The following is a 22,450-nucleotide window of genomic DNA, read 5'->3' as shown; positions in this document are numbered from 1 at the left end:
TTGAGAGGAGGAAGGAAGGAGTGAAGCAATCGGTCATCTTAGGTCGATATTAAGGTAAGGAAGTTGATACTAGTTCTTGAAATCCTAGTTGATTTTGAGTGAGATATCAAGTTATTGTTGGTAACCCATGTTGAAATTGTGATTTTAGAATAAGTAAGGTTTTCAGCTATGGAGATTAATAAGGGTGATGGTTGTGTTTCATGCTAAATCTAGATGAACAATGGTAGTTTCTTACATCTTGATGATTATGAGTTTCTTTCTTGGTTCTACCTTAGATCCATGAAGTATATTTTTATTTGGTGTTGTTGGAAGTATCGGCCATGGTATATCCATAAGTGTGATTTATGCTTATTGCATGGTAGGTAAGATTTATGTTTTGGATATATGTTTAAATTTGGTTATAATCAAATTTGTGATTCGGCTCTTGCACATATATATATATGATTGCACATGATGTATTGGTATGACCTATATATTATCTCAAGGTATATACTTACACATGATGGTGCTTCGGTTATGGAGTAAATGATGGATGCGTATTGAGTTATAATATGTAATGCATTAGTTAGTAAAATGTATGCCATTTATGTGTGGTATTAAGTATATAATCGGCCTCAACATAGACATGCATATTCGGCCATAGGAAGAAGATTGGTGTTGCATGTATTCGGTTAGAGGCAAGCATATTGATGCTTTTGTCTTGGCTTAGAAAATTCGGCCAAGGGGGAATATTAGCTAAAATGTTGAGTTTGATTCATGATTCCATATATATATGTGACTCTAATGCCTAAAGTATATATGGGCTAAGTACCTTGAGGTTTTCTTTTGATGTTCGAATGAATTGTATTAAATTGCTTGATGTGATTAAAGATGCATATGACCATTGTGTAGTTGAGCTAGAAGGTGGCCATATGACCAATCAAACTTCTTGTCATATTCGGCCATAAGCTAGCATAATGAGACTTTAATAAGTTAAATTTGTTTGAATTAGCTCAAGAGCTTAGAGGACCACAGTTGGATAAAGGAAAGGAAAAAGTTATCGAATAGCCGCTGAAAACATTCGACCACATCTGAGGTAAGTTCTTGAGTAATAGAGCTTAAATTATGATTTGATTAGATCATGTTTTAAGCAAATCAAAATCAGGCTCTTTGTGTGTGGCTATTGAGTCGAAATTGCAAGAGTGATAAGTGTGTTGTGTTTGAGTTTTGCTAATGAAAATGAAATACGAATGTGTCATGATTTATTGTTAAATGTGCATGGTTATTCGAATGATGTCCAGGCTAAGTCCCGAAGGCTTTGTGCTAAGTGACCATATCCGGACTAAGATCCGAAGGCATTTGTGCGAGTTACTAATTCCGGGCTAAGCCCGAAGGCATTGGTGCGAGTTACTAAATCCGGGTTAAGTCCCGAAGGCATTTGTGCGAGTTACTATAACCGGGCTATGTCCCGAAGGCATTTGAACGAGTAGCTATATCTGGTTAAATTCTGAAGGTACGTGATTCGGGAATGAACGATCTTGCTGTAAAAATTTCAGTTAATACGCTTGTAACATCCCAACATTGAGGTATGTTTCGTATGTGCTTTGAATTAGTTGAGCCCTTACAAATAAGTATTCGCTCAGTTGATAAATGAGCTACCGGCCTTTGGCTAAGTTGATCTTTGTGTATGAATATAAGGGTTGGTAATGTGAAGTAAGTATGATATTGAAAATTTGTGCATATGAAATTATCTGTTTAGCTACATGAATGCTATACTTTGGTTGTGTCTAAATTCTTTGCTCAAAACTTACTAAGCATTTAATGCTTACTCCGTTTCTTTGATTCTCTGTTTTATAGATTTTGGTTCTTCAGCTATCGGACTCGGGATTTTGAAGTCGAAGTTGCCCACACTATCAAAGCTCCTTTTGGTATACTTTTGGTTGAACTTTGAAATGGCATGTATAGGACTACCCATTTGTTGTTGGTCATGTACCCTTTGGTTTTGTGTAAATTTGGATAGCCATGCGAAAATGGCTTAAATATACTTTGATCATAGCATTATAATCGTTTTGTATGTTGTCCGTCGAGAGGTATGGAAATGTTGGTAACGGTTAGCCATGGGAATGGTTATTCATGATCTTTTTTGGAATATGTATGACAAACTCTAGTTGATCCATGGAGGATCATGAAATAGGTAAAGTTTACCTTAAAAATAGATGCTGGCAGCAGCAGTGATGTAGATGTGAAAAATCACTAAAAATAGTAGGAATGGAATTAAATAGTGAATAAATTATGTAATCGAACCTTGATGAATCTATTTTCATAGGAAAGTAACAAAACATTCATATGAACAGTATATTATGAGATGTTAAAGTTTTCGTGAGACAGGGCCAGAACGGTTTCTGGATCCCCTGATCTGATTTTGGAAATTCATTATAAATTAACCAGAGACATTTAGAAGTCATGCCATATATGTATAGATTCCTATTTGAGTCTAGTTTCTATAGAAACAAACGGAATCAGTATTGAAGTCCTGTACAGGGAGATATCCAAATCGTAATGCATGAAGGTCAGTGTAGTCGTACCTTGTAACAGGGGAGATTTTAACTAATAAACTGTACTAATTGGCCAAACCAAAAATTCTAGAAAAAAATATGTAGATGGACATATGAGTCTAGTTTCAGGGAAAAACTACGAAACTGATTTTCGAGTCTTAGAACTCAAGATATGATTTTTAAGGTGACAGTGACACAGTTAGCCAACTGCCTGGAAATTTTTAAAATGAACTGTGCAAGTAAGTGAATTTAGTCTGTGAACCCCTCGTGTCCGACTCCGGCAACGGTCTCGGGTACGGGGTGTTACATGAAATGCGTCGTGAATCTTTTCTTATTCTGGCGGTAAGCCCAAACGGTTAGCAACAGGCCCTACTCTCTCGATAACCTCATAAGGTCAACGAGGACTCAACTTGCCTTTTCTACCAAATCTGAGGACTTCCCTCCACGGAGAAACTTTCAAAAATAACTTATCCCCGACTTCAAATTTAATCTCCTTTTGTTTCAAATCTTCGTAGGATTTTTCTCTATCCAAGGCGGCTTTCAAACAGTCAACAATCACCTTAACTTTTTCCTCAGCCTCTTTAATCAAATCAACCCTGTGAATCTAATTCTCTCTCAACTCAGTCCAAAATAGGGGCATTCGGCACTTTCACCCGTACAAAGCCTCATAAGGCGCCATTATTAGACTTGATTGATAACTGTTGTTATAGGCGAACTCAACCAATTGCAAGTGTTTTCCCAACTGCCTTGAAACTCGAGAACATAGCACCTCAACATGTCCCCTAAGATCTGTATTACTCTTTCAGACTGTACGTCAGTTTGCGGATGAAATGCCGTACTGAAACTCAACTTGGTTCCTAGAGCCTCTTGTAACTTTTTCTAAAACCTCGAGGTGAACCTCGGATCTCGATCAGATACAATCGATTATGGTACACCATGAAGCCTCACAATCTCAGAAACATATAAGTCGGCCAACTTTTTAAGGGAGTAGTTGTCACGCACTGGTATGAAGTATGCTAACTTAGTGAGTATATCGACAATAACCCATACTCCATCGTTCTTTTTCAGGGTTAGAGGCAAACTGGTCACGAAATCCATGGTGATACGATCCCATTTCCACTCTGGAACCATAATAGACTGAAGTAAACCCGAAGGCACTTGATGTTCAACCTTTACTTGTTGACACACTAGGCACTTGGATATGAACTCTAAAATGTCTCTTTTCATACCCGACCACCAATACATTTTTTTAAGGTCGTTGTACATGTTCACACTACCTGGGTGAACTGACGAACAACCACTGTGTGCCTCTCACAAAATCTTCTGAATGAGCTCACTATCTTTGGGTACACAAATCCTATCTTTGAACATCATACACCCATTAGTACTAATACGAAAATCTGATTCAATCTCCGATTCACACTAAGTTCTCTTAGCTTGTAGTTTCTCATCATCTTTCTGTGCTTTACGGATTTCACAAAGAAAAGTCAGTCTAGCTCTCAATTCTGCTAGGATCGATCCATCACTAGACATAGTCAACTGAGCCTTTAAGGCTCTCAGGGCAAATAACGACTTCCTACTCAAAGCGTCACCAACTACATTCGCCTTTCCTAGATGGTAGTCAATGATCAATTCATAATCTTTTATTAGCTCTAACCATCTTCGTTGCCTCAAATTCAACTCTTTCTGAGCAATTAGATACTTTAGACTCTTGTGATCGGTAAATACTCGGCATCTCTCACCATACAAATGATGTCGCCAAATCTTCAGTGCAAACACCACAGCTGCTAACTCTAAATCATGGATCGGATAGTTCCTTTCATGAGGTTTTAGCTGTCTCGAGGCATAGGCTATAACCTTGCCTTCTTGCATTAGCACACACCCTAAACAGTTTAGGGAGGCGTCACTAAAACCTACATATTCCTTGCCTGACTTAGGTTGCACCATAATTGGGGCTTCGGTCAACAACGCCTTTAATTTCTCGAAGCTCTGTTGGCACTCTTCTGTCCATTCGAATTTGACATCTTTCTGTATTAGACTTGTTATTGGTGTAGCTATAATAGAGAATCCATTTACAAATCATCTATAGTATCCCGCTAGCCCCAGAAAACTGCAAACGTCTGTCACATTTCGTGGTGGTTTCCACTCCACAATGGCGGAGATATTATCAACTTAGATTCCATCACCCGACACTATATGCCCTAGAAACCCGACCTCTTTGAGCCAAAACTCTCTCTTACTAAACTTGGCATAAATTTGCTTATTCCTCAAGATCTACAACACAGTTCTCAAATGCTCCGCGTGCTCATTCTCGTTACGTGAATAAACCAAGATGACATCAATAAAAATGACGACGAAACTATCCAAATACGGTCAGAAGATGCGGTTCATCAACTCTATAAATACCGTTGGGGCATTTTTCAATCCAAAAGGCATAACAAGAAACTCGTAATGCCCATATCTTGTCCGAAAATTAGTCTTCGACACATCTTGTTCCTTGACTCATAACTGGTAGTAACCTGACCTCAAACTATTGTAGAAAATACAGTGGCTCGTCTCAGTTGATCGAAAAGACCATTAATCCTTGGCAAATGGATACTTGTTCTTGACTGTCACCTTGTTAAGATGTCTGTAGTCGATACATAACCTCATCGACCCGTCCTTCATTTTCACAAAAAGCAGTGGAGCACCCCATGGTGAGAAACTCGGTCTAGCAAAACCTTTATCTGTTAACTCTTGCAACTGCACTTTCAACTCCTTTAACTTGGTGGGGGCCATCCTAATACTCAATCGAGATTGGCGTCATACCAAGAGCCAACTTGATACCAAACTCAACCTCTCTCTCTGGGGGTGATCCTGATAATTCCTCCGGAAAGACGTCTATAAACTCACAAACCACTGGTATTGATTCAATCTTCGACTCGGACACTTGGGTATTCCTCACAAAAGCTAGATAAGCTTCATAATCTTTTCTCAAATATCTTTCAGCTGCCAAAGACGATATTACCACAGACAAGTTATCTGACTTATTTGGTCCAACTCGAAGAACATTTCCATCCTCATATCTTAACTGAATTACTTTTCTCCCACAGTCTATTACAACGCGATGGGAGGTCAACCAATCCATCCCAAGGATCACATCAAATTCATTAAACGGTAACAACATCAAGTTGGCCGGAAAACAATGGCCTCTAATCGCCAAAGGACAATTTCTAAATACTCAGTCCACTAATACATGTTTGCCTAACGGGTTAGACACTTTTATTACAAACTTAGTGGACTCTACTAACATGTTTATACGAGGCATTAATTCTATACATATGTAAGAGTGGGTAGATCCCGTGTCAATTAAAGTGACAACAATTATATCGTGAATGGAAAAGGTATCCATGATCACGTCCTTCTTGGGCTCGTATAGCATAGGTCCTCACTGGCGCTTTACCTTCAGACCTTATCGCAGCCTCTCTTAGTGCACCTCTACTACTATTCCAGATTCTGGGGTTCCTTTGAAGCCTACCCCTCAAGAAAGCACTGCTTGCTTTCACCTCTTGTTTTCTCTCTTTCTTGTCCATCTCAAGGCACTCACGGATAAAGTGGTCAAGTGACCCACACTTGAAATAGCCCCTCTCGTTTACTCGGCATTCGCCCAAGTAACGCCTTCCACATTGCGAACACTCCAGCCTATTTGGCCAAGTATTACCAACACTTGCCACTGAAGTAGTTTGGGCCTCAGATGCCATGTTCTGTCGATTCTTGCTTCTCTTCGAATATTCGACCGAAGTATTCAATCGGGTATTAAAGGAGGACTGATATGCTTTCCCCATCTGTATTCTCTTTAAATCTTGTGACTTGCTGGCCGCTTTCCTCCTTTCTTTCACCAACTCTTATGCTTTGCACGCTCTCTCAACTAGCACTACAAATTCTCTTAACTCTAGGATGTCCATAAACACTCGAACATCTTCATTGAGGCCATCCTCAAACCTCTTACACATGGTGACTTCAGTGGATATGCATTCTCGCGCATACTTACTGAGTTTTGCAAACTCCCACCCATACTCTGTCATAGTCTTATTACCTTGCTTCAACTCTAGGGATTCCTTCCTTTTTTGGTCCATAAACCTCTGGCTAATGTACTTCTTTCGGAACTCTCCTTGGAAGAATTCCCAAGTTGCTCTTTCTCTCGGTACTACAGACACGAGAGTATTCCACCACTGATAAGCCAAGTCTCGTAGAAGTGACACGGCACACTTCGCGCACTCATCGAGTGTGCATGATAGCTCATCAAATACCCTCATGGTATTCTCTAGCCAAAACTCCGCTCTCTCAGGGTCATCATCTACATTAGCCCAAAATTCCTCAGCCCCTTGCTTTTGGATCTTGTCTACTGGAGGCTTTTCTCTCCTGAACATGTCAACATCTTGCGGAGCCATCGGGGCATACTAAGGAATCGGGGGAGGTGCGGGAGGTGGAGTGTTCGGGTTTGCACGAACGAACTCTGTATACCAAGCATCCTTCATTCGAAGGTAGGCTTCCCTAGCTCCTCCGCCTTGGCCCATACTTACGGGCTCACTCTCTACCAGCGCGGTCCCTTTTACGAGAGTCGGTGCATTACTTTCTATGTCATCTGCTGTGGTTCTATCAGGATCCATTTACTATAATAAACACAATTTAAAATCGTCAGGAATCGTCACACTATCAATATACATATACGTGGCATATATAGCTAGACTCGTACTCTGGCTAGTTTAATCCTAGAACCGACTAAACCATGCTTTGATATTCTATGAACCTTCAATATACACACTATCAATATACACACGCCCGTGTATCTCGCCCATGTGGACAAACTAGGCTATCTTCCAAGCCATTTTGTCACCCATTTTGCACAACTTACACAATATCATTTCAATATGTTAATTTTATCGCAAAAGACATCAATTCATTCAAGAAGGAACATCACATGTATTACCAAAATGAATAATAGCCATCATCTAGGCTTAATATAAAATGGAGTGCTTTTATCTTAAGCCAAAATACATGAACAATTTCTCAATAATACAACTTACTAGTCTAACCCTATACATGCCACCTTCAAAAATATAAATCAAACTATACCGAGTGCTGTGGCTGATAGTGTGATCGGTATCTCTGGCTTTATGGGATTCTTAAGCTAGCCTGGCGATACTGGAAGAAGAGGGAAAGGAAAAAAAAAGAGTAAGCATAAAGCTTAGTAAGTTACATATAAATAAATATACAACAACCATCTCACCATTTGCCATCATGTGTATAGCTTAAAGCTAAACATTACTTAACTTACTCATTATCATCTACTCGAGTCTCATTTTATAAATAAAGCTCGTTACTCATGCTTATCATATAGGTACCTGTAACACTCACAACATGATCATCCTTTCTTTATCAAAATTGAACTATAGCTTTCACCATTAAACCGTTTGGAATACTGCTAGATATTCTATGAACCTTCAACATGGGATAAATTGCCGATGCCATGTCCCAGACATGGTCTTACATTGGCTCTCATACATGCATGCTGATGCATGTCCCAGACATGTCTTACACTAGTACAACTCTTAGCCGATGCATGTCCCAGACACATCTTACACTGGCTATCTCTGTCGAGGCCGATGCATGTCCCAAACATGTCTTACTCTGCCACTTATTTCTGTACCGATGCCATGTACCAGACATATTCTTACACTGGCTTTCATAATATGGCTGAAGCATGTCCCAGACATGTCTTACACTAGCGCACAAATCACCCTATGTCTTGGTACGAATATCCAGTTCATATCGTAAGGTTGCAACGGGACATTTCTACTATCTCAAATATTACAAGGCATTCTCAATTTATAACTTAAGAACTCGTACAATATCAATTCAATGACAATATGTATACAAGTAATTAACAGTGTGGTTGTATTATTTACGTACAACTTACCTCAGATTATAAAAAGTGCTTGACTAGACGGCTTAATCAGATTGCTTGGCTTTGCCTCGGTTTAGGCTCAGTTTTGGCAAATCTTGATCTATATTAACAATATACATCCATTTAGTCACTAAACAAATTAACCATTCATATATTCACAACTTTGGTAAAATGACCATTTTGCCCCTAGGTCTTGGCAAAATGACCATTTTACCCCTATGCCCGAAAATCAATTTTTATCGAATTTATTCTCATTTCAAGCCTAGCTAAACTCTTTTTACTACTAGAGCAATCCCAAATTCTCACTATATCACACACTTACTACTTAATTTGCAACTTATGCAAACTAGTCCTTTTAGGTGTTTTTATGCTAACACCCTTCATAAAAGTTGTTTAAAACACAAATAAGACTCATATCCCTCCATAAAAACTCAAAAAACATTACAACATTTTCATCGAAAAACCCTAAACTTCCACCATGTTGCAAATAGGCCTATCATTAAAAAGCCTATGCTTTTAGGAGTCCAAAAATGTAAAAATCATTAATAGAAACTTTCAATATCACTTAGTTGAGAGGCTTAATGTTGCTGAAATTTTTGAAGCGTCAAAACCCTCCTATGGCTGGTAAAAATTAATGAAAGAGAAGAAGAAATAAAGAATAAATGGCCTAATTGCCTTCACCTAATTTTACCTTCTCCCCAATTTGTCTCCCCATGGTCGGCCAAGCCAATGCACAAGGGTCTAATTGCCCTTTAAAAGCCCTCAATTTTGATTCTCTAGCTATTTAACACATTTGGGCACTAAAATGAAACTTTTGCCTTTTATGCGATTTAGTCATTTTTCGAAATTGGACTAGAAATAGCTAAAATTAACTTACCAAAATTTACATGCACTTATATAATCATACCATAATCTCATAAAAATAATAAAAATAAATTTCTAACTTGGGATTTTTGGTCCTAAGACCACTGTTCCGACTAGATCCTAAATCGAGTTGTTACATTGCTGATCATTCAAACCATCCCTCATTCCACAACATTCTCTCATTCTCTCTTCTCCTCTCTCACTTTTCTCTCACTTTTTCCATCCCAGTTCCCTTATTGTTCAAGTGCCGATTTCTTCTCTTGGGAAAGAGGCTCTCATCAACCATTTTGGAGCAGCAATTAGGTGTTCATAAGCCAACTTGATAGCCGAGGGCAATGAAGAACGAAGAACGAAGCAACTAGTCAAGCCACGGAGAAACACCAGATTTGCTTCTTGTTCCCTAGCTTTTTAATTTTTGTTGTTGTTTTGATGAACATGTTTATAAATAATTATGCTATTGAAATGGTTATTTTAATAAATTTAGCTTAAAATTAAGTTTGTGTTGGTTTGATTATATTCTGCCTACTTGAATTGTTAAAATGATGTTTATGTTGTTATAGGCCTCGATAAATTGCTTGGTTAAGTAAAATCATGCCTAAGTTATTTTTACAATATAATTGTTAAATAACTAAGGAATTAATTATTTAAATGGATTGAAATTATAATTAATTAACACAATACTTAATCAGTGCATGTTTATTCTTCTAAGGTAGCTGAAGGTTAAATTAGCAATGTATCTAGCAATATTATTGCCTTGCATAACTTGCAAGATTATTGTGATTAAACTGTACCAAGGTTGAGATGCCTTGGTACCTCACATATTCTTTTATATGCTGATTAGATTTAATTAATCATTTGAATTGACATAGGGATATGCAAGAGATTAGTTCAATTTAATGAGTATGTATATGCAATAACATGTTTGCTTATTAGAATTTGTTTAGTTGATTGAATTGACATAGGGATATGTCGAGAGATGAATGGATTTTTGTATGTGAGTATGTTCAGAAGTTAGCCAATTATCGAGTTACCGTGAATTTATTCGTAACAATGTAAACATGATTTTTATTATTCTAAGTTAAAGGAATATAATTAATCCAAAAAAAGTATGTTACCTTGATTAAATCTTATTTGAAATCGTGCATTAGAACTCCTTTGTTTTATTTTAATTATTTACTTAGTTTTTAAATAGTTTTTGACCATCTTTTAAAACCAAATTATTTTTACCTCACTAAAGTGTTTTACAATTAATTTCATAAATGATTCTTTTTACAGTCCCTGTGGATATGATAACTCGACATTACTTGTCACTTTATTACTTGTTGCAATTGTGCACACTTGCACATTTTTCTATCGTTCCATGTTTTTGGCACTGTTACTGGGGACTGTTTTAAAAAGCCATTATTTGTGAATTTGTTAGTTATACATTTTGGTTTATTTTTCTGTTTAATTTTTAACTTAATTAATTTTTCTCTGATAATTTTAGGTGTTTATGAATATTGACCAGATTATTGACTTACTCTCTATAGACCCTAAGATAGAACAAACCTTTCGACAGTGAAGCAGACAAGCGAACCAGAGAAGGACCGAAGAAATGAACTTTGAAAATTCAATCCAAGGAAATGGAGTAAACCCTGCTTAAAATCCTATCCTTATTGTTGATGATAGAGATAGAGACTTAAGACAATATCCTGTGCCAGTATTTAATGATCTTAACTTGGGCTTTAGGAGACCCGAAATCGAGGCACAACAATTCGAGCTGAAGCCAGTCATGTTCTAGATGCTTCAGACTGTGGGCCAATTCAGTGGAATGCCTACTGAAGATCCTCATCTTCACCTAAGACTATTTATAGAGGTGAGTGAATCTTTCATATTAGATGGAGTACCCGAAGATGCATTACGATTGAAGTTGTTCCCATATTCTCTAAGGGGCGGAGCTCAAGCCTGGTTGAATTCATTGCCACCAAACTCAATTTCTACATGGCAAGAGTTAGCCGAAAGATTTCTCATGAAGTATTTTCTGCCTAGCAAGAATGCTAAGTTGAGGAACGAGATCACTACCTTCCAGCAAATGGATGATGAGTCCTTGTATGAAGCATGGGAACGATACAAAAAACTATTATGAAAATGCCCTCATCACGGAATCCCACATTGCATCTAACTTGAGACATTTTATAATGGTCTCAATGCTCACACGAGGATGGTAGTGGCACTTCTGCTAACAGTGCTCTCCTTTCTAATTCTTATAATGAGGCTTACCAAATCATTGAGATGATCGCCAGTAACAATTATCAATGGCCAACCAATCAAGCCGCATCAAGAAGACGAGTCGTTGGAATACCTGAAGTGGACGCTCTCACTTCACTTGCATCTCAGGTATCTTCAATATCCTCAATGCTTAAGAATCTTACCATTAATGGGTCTAACAGTTTTGCAGCCCAACCACCTCACCAATTTGAGAGTATAGCTTGTATTTATTATGGGAAAGGACATTTGTTCAAAGAATGTCCATCAAACCCTGAATCTATATATTACATGGGTAACCAGAACCAAAATCGAGGAAGTCAAGGATTGCAATCTAACTTCTATAACCCATTGTGGTGAAACCAACCAAATTTTTCCTGGAGTAACCAAGGGGCTGGAACCAGTAAAAACTACGCCCAATCTAGACCGACTCAGTCGCCTAGTTTTTCCCAACAGGTTCAGAACCCAGTTCAAGCTGAACCATCCAATAGGTTGGAGAATCTACTGAAGGCATACATGGCAAAGAATGATGCCTTAATTCAAAGCCAAGCAGCTACATTGAAGAATCTGGAAAACCAAATGTGTCAGCTTGCAACTGAACTTAGGAATGGACCACAAGGTGTTTTACCTAGTGATACGGAAAATCCAAGAAATCTGGGGAAAGAACATTGCAAAGCATTAACATTGAGGAGTGAAAATACAGTAGAGCCCAACACTATCGAAGCTGAAAGAGAGCCAGCTGATGCTCAAGACTCAGAGGAAGTTCAACTGAATGTTGAAATTCCAGTTTCACAAGATCTAGAATCTGCAAAACCCGACGAGGTAACTCCAGAACCAGCTAATTCTAATCATCTAACAACTCTGTTAGATGCAGAATTGCCGCAGAAATTGAATCAACCAGTTCTAGTAAAGAAACCTCCACCACCCTACCCTCAAAGATTTTAGAAGCAGAAGTAGGAAATTCAATTCAAGAAATTCCTAGACGTACTCAAGCAATTTCACATCAACATCCCGTTAGTTGAAGCACTTGAACAAATTTCAAACTACGTCAAATTCATGAAGGATATTCGGTCTAAAAAATAAAGACTTGGAGAATTTGAGATGGTAGCTTTGACGAAGGAATGCAGCGCATATCTTCAAGACAAACTACCCCTAAAATTGAAGGATCTTGGATGTTTTACCATACCTTGCAACATTGGAGCAATGTATTGTGGTAAGGCACTATGTGACTTGGGTGCAAGTATAAACTTGATGCCTATGTCAATATTTAGAAATTTGGGAATAGGTGAAGTTAGACCTACTACGGTTACACTTCAACTAGTAGATCGATCTTTAGCACATCCGGAAGGAAAAATCGAGGACGTATTGGTACGAGTAGATAAATTTATTTTCCCTATTGATTTTATTATCCTAGACTTTGAAGCAGACAAAGAAGTGTAGATTATCCCTAGGAAGACCATTCCTAGCAACCAGAAGGACCCTTATTGATGTGCAGAAGGGCGAGCTTACTATGCGTGTTCAGGATGATCAGGTAACAGTTAACGTTTTTAAGTCTATGCGATTTCCTGACACAATTGATGATTGTTTTGTATTATCCGATTTGGAGGATTTAATAGAGGAAAAGGAGCTCAACTAAGTTGAGGATCCGTTGGAACAATTTTGACATCAGATCCTCCAAATGATGAAGAGGAAGATGAATAGGTACCTTTTTTAGAAGCTAATCAAAAGGGTTTAATCCGCAATCCCGCTTTGAATCTTTGGAGCTAGAAAAAAGGGATTATGCCCAACCAAAAGCGTCAATCGAGGAGCCACCTAAATTAAAACTAAAGGAACTTCCGTCACATTTGAAATATGTTTATTTAGGTAACTACTCTACTCTGCTTGTGATTGTTTCAATAGAGTTAACTACTAAGCAAGAAGAGAAACTCATCTTGGTGTTGAAACAATTCAAGAAGGCTATCAGATGGACCATAGCCGATATCCATGATATTAGTGCATCTGTATGCATGCACAAGATTATCCTGGAAGATGGCGAAAAAGGGATGATTGATAGACAACGAAGACTAAACCCGATCATGAAGGATGTAGTGAAAAAAGAGATTATCAAGTGGTTAGATGCGGGTATCATTTATTCCATCTCAGACAGTTCGTGGGTAAGTTCGGTCCAGTGCGTGCCAAAGAAGGAAGGTATCACAGTCATAGAGAATAAGAATAACAAGTTGATACCTAATAGAACATTTACAGGATGAAGGATTTGCATCGATTGCCGGAAGCTGAACAAGGCGACTAGGAAAGATCATTTTCTTTTGCCGTTCTTGGATCAGATGCTGGATAGACTTGCGGGGTGAGACTATTACTATTTTCTCGATGGATACTCGAGGTATAATTAAATTACAGTAGCACCGAAAGATCAACACAAGACAATGTTCACCTCCCTGTACAAGACATTTGCATTTAGATGCATACCATTTGGTTTATGTAATGCACCTGCTATATTTCAACGATGTATGATGTCTATTTTTACTAACATGGTTGAGAAGTACTTGGAAGTTTTTATGGATGACTTTTTAGTATTTGGAGATACTTAAGGTGATTGCTTAGCCAATCTAGCTAGGGTACTAAGACAATGCGAAGAAACGAACCTCGTACTTAACTAGGAGAAGTGCCATTTCATGTACGAGAAGGAATTGTTCTAGGGCATCAGATAACGAGACATGGTATCGAGGTAGACAAAGCAAAGGTAGATGTTATTAAGAAGCTTCCACCTCCAACATCTGTAAAGGGTGTTAGTAGCTTTTTGGGCCACACCGGTTTCTATCGAAGATTTATCAAGGACTTCTCCAAAATTGCTAAACCCTTATGCAAATTATTGGAGAAGGACACGACGTTCAAGTTCGATGATGAATGCTTAAGAGCTTTCAAGGATTTGAAGAGTCAATTAGTTACGGCACCCATAATTGTCACACTAGACTGGGATTTGGCATTTGAATTAATATGTGACGCAAGTGACTTTGTGATAGGAGTTGTCATGGGCCAGCGAAGGAACAAAGTTTTTCATCCCATCTGCTATGCAAGCTGGACTCTTACAGGAGCTCAATTGAACTATACGGTAATAGAAAAAGAGTTACTTGCTATTGTAGTTGCTTTTCACAAGTTTTGATTTTATCTTGTAGGTACCAAAGTAACTGTCCATACAGACCACTGGGCAGTGAAGTATTTGCTTGCCAGGAAAGACGCTAAGTCGAGACTGATTTGATGCGTACTTCTACTTCAAGAGTTTGATCTAGAAATTCAAGATCGAAAGGGGGTAGAAAACCAAGTAGCAGATCACTTATCCAAATTGGAGATGCAAGAAGAGAACTCTCCTATTATACCAATTCAAGAAACATTTCCAGATGAATACATACTGAAGGTAAGTCATGTCCACAATACCCCTTGGTTTTCTGATATTGCTAACTGTTTAGCTTGTGGTTTGATGCCAATTGATAAGACGTATCAGCAAAGGAAAAAGTTTCTTCACGAAGTGAAGTACTATTTCTGGGAAGAGCCATATTTGTTTAAAAGGTGTGTAGATCAGATGCTTAGGAGATGCATGGCAGAAGATGAAGTATAAAAGATTTCATACCATTGTCACTCAGCTCCGAGTGGGGGACACTTTGGAGGTACTCGTGCGGCGGCCAAAGTATTGCAAGCCAGATTCTTTTGGCCAACACTATTCAAGGATGCATATGCGTACGTAAAGAGCTGTAACCAATGTCAAAGGGTCTAAAATGTCACCAATAGAAATGAGATGTCTCGAACAAACATCATTGAGGTAGAATTGTTTGATGTATGGGGTATTGACTTTCTTGGTCCTTTCCCACCGCCTTTTGGTCACAAGTATATATTGGTAGCAGTGGACTATGTGTCCAAGTGGGTCGAGGCTGAAGCTTATCTGACAAACAATGCTAGGGTTGTAATTAAGTTCTTGCAGAAACATGTGTTCAAAAGGTTAGGAACCCCAAAAGCTATCATTAGTGATGAAGGGTCCCACTTCGTGAACACGTGGTTAAAATGGTTATTAGACAAGCACGGAGTGAAACACAAGGTTGCAACAGCTTACCATCCATAGACGAATGGGCAAGCTGAACTGGCTAATAAGGAGATCAAAGGCATACTTGAGAAGGTAGTTTGCCCAAACTGACGAGATTGGTCCAAAAGGCTGGACAATGCTTTATAGGCTTACAGACAGCATACAAGACACCTTTAGGGATGTCACCCTACAGGTTGGTCTTTGGGAAAATATGTCATCTACCCTTAGAGTTAGAGCACAAGGCTTACTGGGCTCTTCGACAACTCAACTTGGATCCTAAGCTTGCTAAAGAGAAACAAATGCTCCAACTCAATGAGCTAGAGGAACTTCAGATGTTCTCCTATGGAAATGACAAATTACTCAAGGAAAGACATAAGAAATGGCATGACAAACACATTCGAGTTCTAGAATTTGAAGCAGGTCAACGAGTCTTGTTATTTAATTCTAGACTAAAGTTCTTTCTAGGTAAGCTAAAATCACGTTGGTCCAGTCCATTTACAATTCATTCCATCTATCCATACAGTGTTGTCGAGCTCCAAGGTAGGGGAGGTAATTTTCAAGTTAATGCTCAACGCCTGAAACACTATTGGGGAGATAAGATTGAACGGAATGAAATTTCGTTCATTTTATCAGATGTTTAAAATTTTATTATTTTCCTTTTTAATAAATGATTTAGGCTATATTTTTGAGATTAGTATGTTTAAATAAATTCTGTCTAGGAGATTTGAACTTAAGTGGGACCGCTTGTGATCCCTCCAATCTTTCCTGGGAATTGATTTTAACATAATTTTCTGAAAAATTATTCTCTAAATAGAAAATTCAATTTTTGATTTTTCAAATAAAAGGGTCAATTTTGATCCAAGTATTAAATTGCAACTCAATTCCAAATTTTCATTAAGTCTAGGGACTTAATTGAATCACTTTTAAAATTTGGTTGCTCTATTCGTAAATAATAAAAGCTAGATGCCGCTTTTTGTAAATATTTTCAAAAGGCTTCTAGAATAAATGTTTTCAGTTTAATAAAAAAATGATAATTATTAATATATAATTATATCCATTATATTATATATTAATTATTATCAATTTTAGGATTAGTGTTAATTTAGTCATACTTTATTTGATAAGTTTTTAATAATAATAATAAGATGATAATCTTTAATATATAATTATATCTATTATAATTTATATATTAATATTTATCAATTTAGCATAGAATTAGGATTAGTCTTAATCATATTTTATCTTTGTTTAAATAAATTAAATAGCAATTAATAATTTAATATGCATATATCTAATTATTAATTGTTGTTATCTTTGTATAGGATTAGAACTTAGAATTTTTATTAATTAAATTGTTTTAAGAATTCAACTCTAATTCCTATTTTTCCCTCTATAAATTCCACCCATCTTCTCATTCATCTATCACTCAAAACCAAAAGCACTAAAACACAAAAGTGCCAAAACCCTTTGCCCAGCAGCCACTCGGTTAGCAGCATACACCGCACGTCCTAACAGGCCGTAAGCACGTCCAACTCCATCGCCCGCTTGCCACACCAGCCTCAGCTTGCGCCAGGCCTTCATACCTGCCTTCTGCACCATCCTGCACGCGCCCAATTGCTACCTACTGCCGAACGCCCGTGTCGCTACCTGCTTCCAGCCTTGCTGCATCTCACTGCTCCCACATGCACCACGCCCGTACGCCCTAGCTGCTTGTGCAGCATTCTTCATTCATCCATCCTAGGCCACAAACCCTCCAACCCTCAATTTAAATTTCCATCTTTTCTTTCATTATTTTTTTCTACACAAAAGGTGGTTAAACATGCCTCGCAAGAGAGCTCGTGCTTCCACTAAAATTGATGAAACACAAAACAAGTTCCACTATGAAGAAGCCAGAGTGAAATATGAAAGTATCTTCAAAAATCAACAGATGCATCAAAAGAAAGGCTTTACATTAAAAGAAAGCAACTATAGAGACTTTATGGCAAGTATTTGTCAAGTTGCTGAAACTCTCAATTGTGAGCTATTTTGTTAAAAGAGACCTAGTGTGGACAAAGAGCTAGTCCATGAGTTCTATGCTAATTTAACTTCAAGCGAGATGATAGAAGTTCCAGTTCACGGAATCAAGGTACCGATAAAGTCAAATGCTATTAATGAGTGCTTTGAATTACATGATTTCAAAAACGATGAATATTTCACATTGATGAGCAATATCAAGCCTGGAAATTTGCAAGAAATTCTCGAGGAACTAACAGTTCAGAGTTCTACATAGACTGTGTCAAAACAAGGAATCCGCACTTGTTGAAGAGAATATTTGACACCACTCGCGAAGGTATGGTTATACTTCATCCGATTCAGCCTTATGCCTAGCTCACATGGGACTACAATCTCATTAGAGCGAATGGTCTTATTGTACTCGATCCTAACTAGTAAGACCATTGATGTAAGGAAGATCATCTTGAGGGAAATACAGAATTGTGCTGTTAAACGCTCTAGCCCTGCTCACTTCCCCTTTACAATAACAATTTTATGCTTGAAAGCTGAAATTCTTGCGAATGTAAGGAAGACAGGGTATAGCCAAGGCACAATCACGGATTAGGACCTTTACCGAGTAGCTCGAGACTCAGTTCTACAGCAACGAGTTGAAGTAAGTGAGGAATCGGAGGACTCTGATGAAGAAGAAGATCCTACAATGCAATCATTTGAAGTCACTGATAAGGTAAAATCAGTGGAGCCAGAAGCTGAACCTAATGCTGAAACTTCAATGTTTAGAGCTCAATCACCTAGCCCAGACCTTCGGGACGAGCTATCAAAATTGATGGACTTAATGCAACATATGCAATGGCAGCAACAAGCCTACTGGAGATACTCAAAAATAAGGGATGACTCGATGAGAAGTGTTTTTAAGAAAATATACAATGACACATTTATTTTTGTGCCTGAGTTTCTAGATTTCATATTTGAACCATGGAGTCCATTATCAAAGAAGGAGTGAAGTGATTCGTGCAAAGGTAATAATGATGAGCAAAAGATGAGTCCAGAACGGAAGGATCTGCGAATAAATAAAAGGGAGGGATCTTGACTTTACTTTATTTTTACTCTTAGACTATTTTTAGGATTAAGTTTAATTAGGAATTTTTTTTATTTTTGCATAATAAAACAAAGAAAGGAAAATCACTAATATAAGCAAGTCACAAAGTATAAAGTGTGGCAATAGATATATACATGTCTAGGATTGGATTTACAAAGACCTTGGTACTTAAGCAATCAAATTGACTCACCACCTCTTTTCTAAAATCCTACATGGTGTATAGTATCTATTAACTTTAAACAATGAGAACATTGTTCATTTTAAGTTGGGTGGACGAAAAAATTGAATTATTTTCACTTAGAATAAAGTTTTCTTTTAATTATGATTAGGATTTTTTTTGTTCAAAAATTTGAATTTTGTTAAGTATGCTCAATTTAAGTATGAATAAAGTTCTATTATTTTAGTAAATTATTATGTTAGCTTAATAATGACATGAATGTATTTTTAATAAAGCATGCAAATTCGTACCATAAAATTTTTAGTTCTTTAGGAAAGTTAGGTATGCATGAAAGTTTGAGTCTTTAGAATTGATTTAGTAGTTTCTTGAGGCAAAATCCTTAGGAGCATGGAACGTTGGAAATGATTTAGGCAACTATTGTTTGGACCGTTTGAGCCTTTCAAGCCTCCATGGTAAAATTTATCCTTTGAAACACAACTTTGAGACATATGGCCTAATTTTATTTTGACCCTTGCAATGATTAGCCATTACTTTTCGCTTAATGATTTTAAAATTGTCCCAAACAGTAGACTCAGTAATATTCAAAATGTACTTCAAAAATAAGTTTGGGGGAGTGGAAAAGAAGTATCAATTGCTTAAGAATTGTAGTACACAAAGTAAGTGCTCATGTTAGCTAAAAAAAGAAGAAGAAAAAAAAAAGAGGGCACATGTATTTGAAAGAGATGTACAAAAGAGCATATGAATGTCAAGTTGGTGTATCGAAGGTAAAAATTCTGAAGGTTTGATTGACGTTGAGTCTAGCATTTTTAAACCAAAATTTATTCATCTTTCACCTACCCCTAGCCTAGCCACGTTACAACCTTGATAAAGACCTATTGATTCAAAGTCCTATTGCTACCTAAATTAGTGGAGAGAAATTGCTACGATCAACATATGAAGACATAAGTTAAGCTTAATGATTGCAGTTTATTCTTAAATAAATGAATAAAAATCAAATTAAAGGGTTAACATGCCTTTGTTACAAAAGCATTTAGTCTAAATTTTTCTATTATAATAAGTTGTTGAATTTAATTTGAACAATATGTATACTTAAGTAGCATAACTATCAGATTTCTTGTCTTTGAGCATAAGTATTTTAAATTCATAATTTTGGGAAAAATGTTGTTCTGAAGGAATTTTTCAAGGATGTTTCTGAGAAATTCTTTTCAAAATTTGTGCATTACTCGGGATGAGCAATGAATTAAGTTTGGGGGTGTGGAAACACAAAAATTTATATACTTTTTCATACCCATTCATACTTAAATTCATGCAAATCCGGTTAAATTCTTGTCGAAAAAATAATTAAATATTATAAAATAATTAAATTGTGTTAAAAATATGAACATGGCGAATTTAGTTAATTTTATACTCAATTTTGATTAATTTTTACTATTTTCGACAGATTCGCGCAAAGGGCGAAAATTGGCTCGGTTGACACTGTTGAAAGCACAAAACCGAGAAGCAATTTGAAGTATCGAGGCACATGAATTTCCAGCCTAAGACGGTCCAGAAAATGTGTATTAATTCATAATTTAATTAATTTTAATTTATTCTCCATTTAATTTGGGTTAAATAAATGGGCAGCCCAGAACCGTCCATATGCTGACCCAAATCAGAATTGGGCAACCCAGAACCGTCCATATGCTGACCCAAATCAAAATTTTAGCTGATTAAATATGCTTGCAAAAAGGCCCTCTAAATACTTCTAGTTTGCATTCAAACCCCACCTTTAATTGTGGCTTTGTAGATTTGCCCTAGGCCATTTTTAGCAAAGTTGAAAGTCTCAACTCTTGCCAAGTAGATGGCCAGCCATAGGGGGGCTCTTTGGCTACTGGAATTTGCTATTTTTAGCAGCCACAATCAGCTATAAAAGCCACCCCTTGCTGATCATTCAAACCATCCCTCATTCCTCAACATTCTCTTATTCTCTCTTCTCCTTTCTCACTTTTCTCACTTTTTCCATCCCATTTCCCTTGTTGTTCAAGTGGCGATTTCTTCTCTTGGGAAGGAGGCTCTCATCAGCCATTTTGGAGCAGCAATTAGGTGTTCATAATCCACCTTGATAGCCGAGGGCAACGAAGAACGAAGCAACTAGTCAAGCCACGGAGAAACACCAGATTTGCTTCTTGTTCCTATCTCTTTAATTTTTGTTGTTGCTTTGATGAACATGTTTATAAATATTTATGCTATTGAAATGGTTATTTTAATCAATTTAGCTTAAAATTAAGTTTGTGTTGGGTTGATTATATTCTGCCTACTTGAATTGTTAAAATGATGTTTATGCTATTATAGGCCTCGATAAATTGATTGGTTAAGAAAAATCATGCCTAAGTTATTTTTGCAATATAATTGTTAAATAACTAATGAATTAATTATTTAAACAGATTGAAATTATAATTAATTGACACAATACTTAATCAGTGCATGTTTATTCTTCTAAGGTAGTTGAAGGTTAAATTAGCAATGTATCTGGCAATATTATTTCCTTGCGTAACTTGCAAGATTATTGTGATTAAACTGTACCAAGGTAGGGATGCCTTGTTACCTTACATAGTCTTTTATATACTTATTAGATTTAATTAATCGTTTGAATTGACATAGGGATATGCAAGAGATTAGTTCAATTTAATGAGTACGTATGTGCAATAACATGTTTGCTTATTAGAATCTGTTTAGTCGATTGAATTGACATAGGGATATGTCGAGAGATGAATAGATTTTTGTATGTGAGTATGTTCAGAAGTTAGCCAATTACCGAGTTGGCGCGAATTTATTCGTAACAATGTAAACATGAGTTTTATTATTCTAAGTTAGAGGAATATAATCAATCCAACACAAGTATGTTACCTTGATTAAATCTTATTTGAAATCGTGGATTAGAACTCCTTTTTTTATTTTAATTATTTACTTAGTTTTTAAATAGTTTTTGACCATCTTTTAAAACCAAAATTTTTTTTACCTCACCAAAGTGTTTTACAATTAATTTCATAAATAATTCTTTTTACATTCCTTCTGGGTACGATAACTCGACATTACTTGCCACTTTATTACTTTTTGCGATTGTGTACGCTTCCACATTTTTCCTTCGTTCCACCTTCCCTTCTTGTTTTTTCTCTCCCTCTTCTACATCGGGACAGTCTCAGATGAAATGGTCCAGTGACTCGCATTTAAAACACCCCCTTTCTTTACCTCGACACTTACCGAAATGGCGTCTACCACATTGCAAACATTCTGGCCTAATTGGCTGAGCACTACTGACGCTCACAACAGAAGTGGTCTGAGCTTTAGAAGTTGCATTATGTCGGTTCTTGATTCTATTCAAAAACCCCACCAAAGCATTCAATCGGGTTGCGAACTCTCTTGATCTTTTAGATGAGGACTAATGTGATTTCCCCATCTGTCTCTTCTTTGAATCCCGCGACTCAATAGCCGCTTTCCTTCTTTCTTTTACTAGCTCCTCTACCTTGCATTCTTTCTCGACAAG

At 37.0% G+C, this 22,450-nt stretch overlaps 1 non-coding gene across 1 annotated transcript; it reads right to left on the bottom strand.

The window, feature by feature from the left end:
• Nucleotides 1–11,383: 11,383 nt before the first annotated feature.
• On the bottom strand, nt 11,384–11,490 carry LOC121205621 (small nucleolar RNA R71). The gene has a single exon (XR_005900697.1). It is a non-coding gene; the product is annotated as a small nucleolar RNA R71 (small nucleolar RNA).
• Nucleotides 11,491–22,450: the final 10,960 nt, after the last annotated feature.

This window comes from Gossypium hirsutum, chromosome A08 (assembly GCF_007990345.1).
Source record: "Gossypium hirsutum isolate 1008001.06 chromosome A08, Gossypium_hirsutum_v2.1, whole genome shotgun sequence".
Classification (NCBI taxonomy): domain Eukaryota; kingdom Viridiplantae; phylum Streptophyta; class Magnoliopsida; order Malvales; family Malvaceae; genus Gossypium; species Gossypium hirsutum.
Note: the sequence above shows the minus strand (reverse complement) of the source record. Positions and strands in the feature narration are given on the sequence as shown.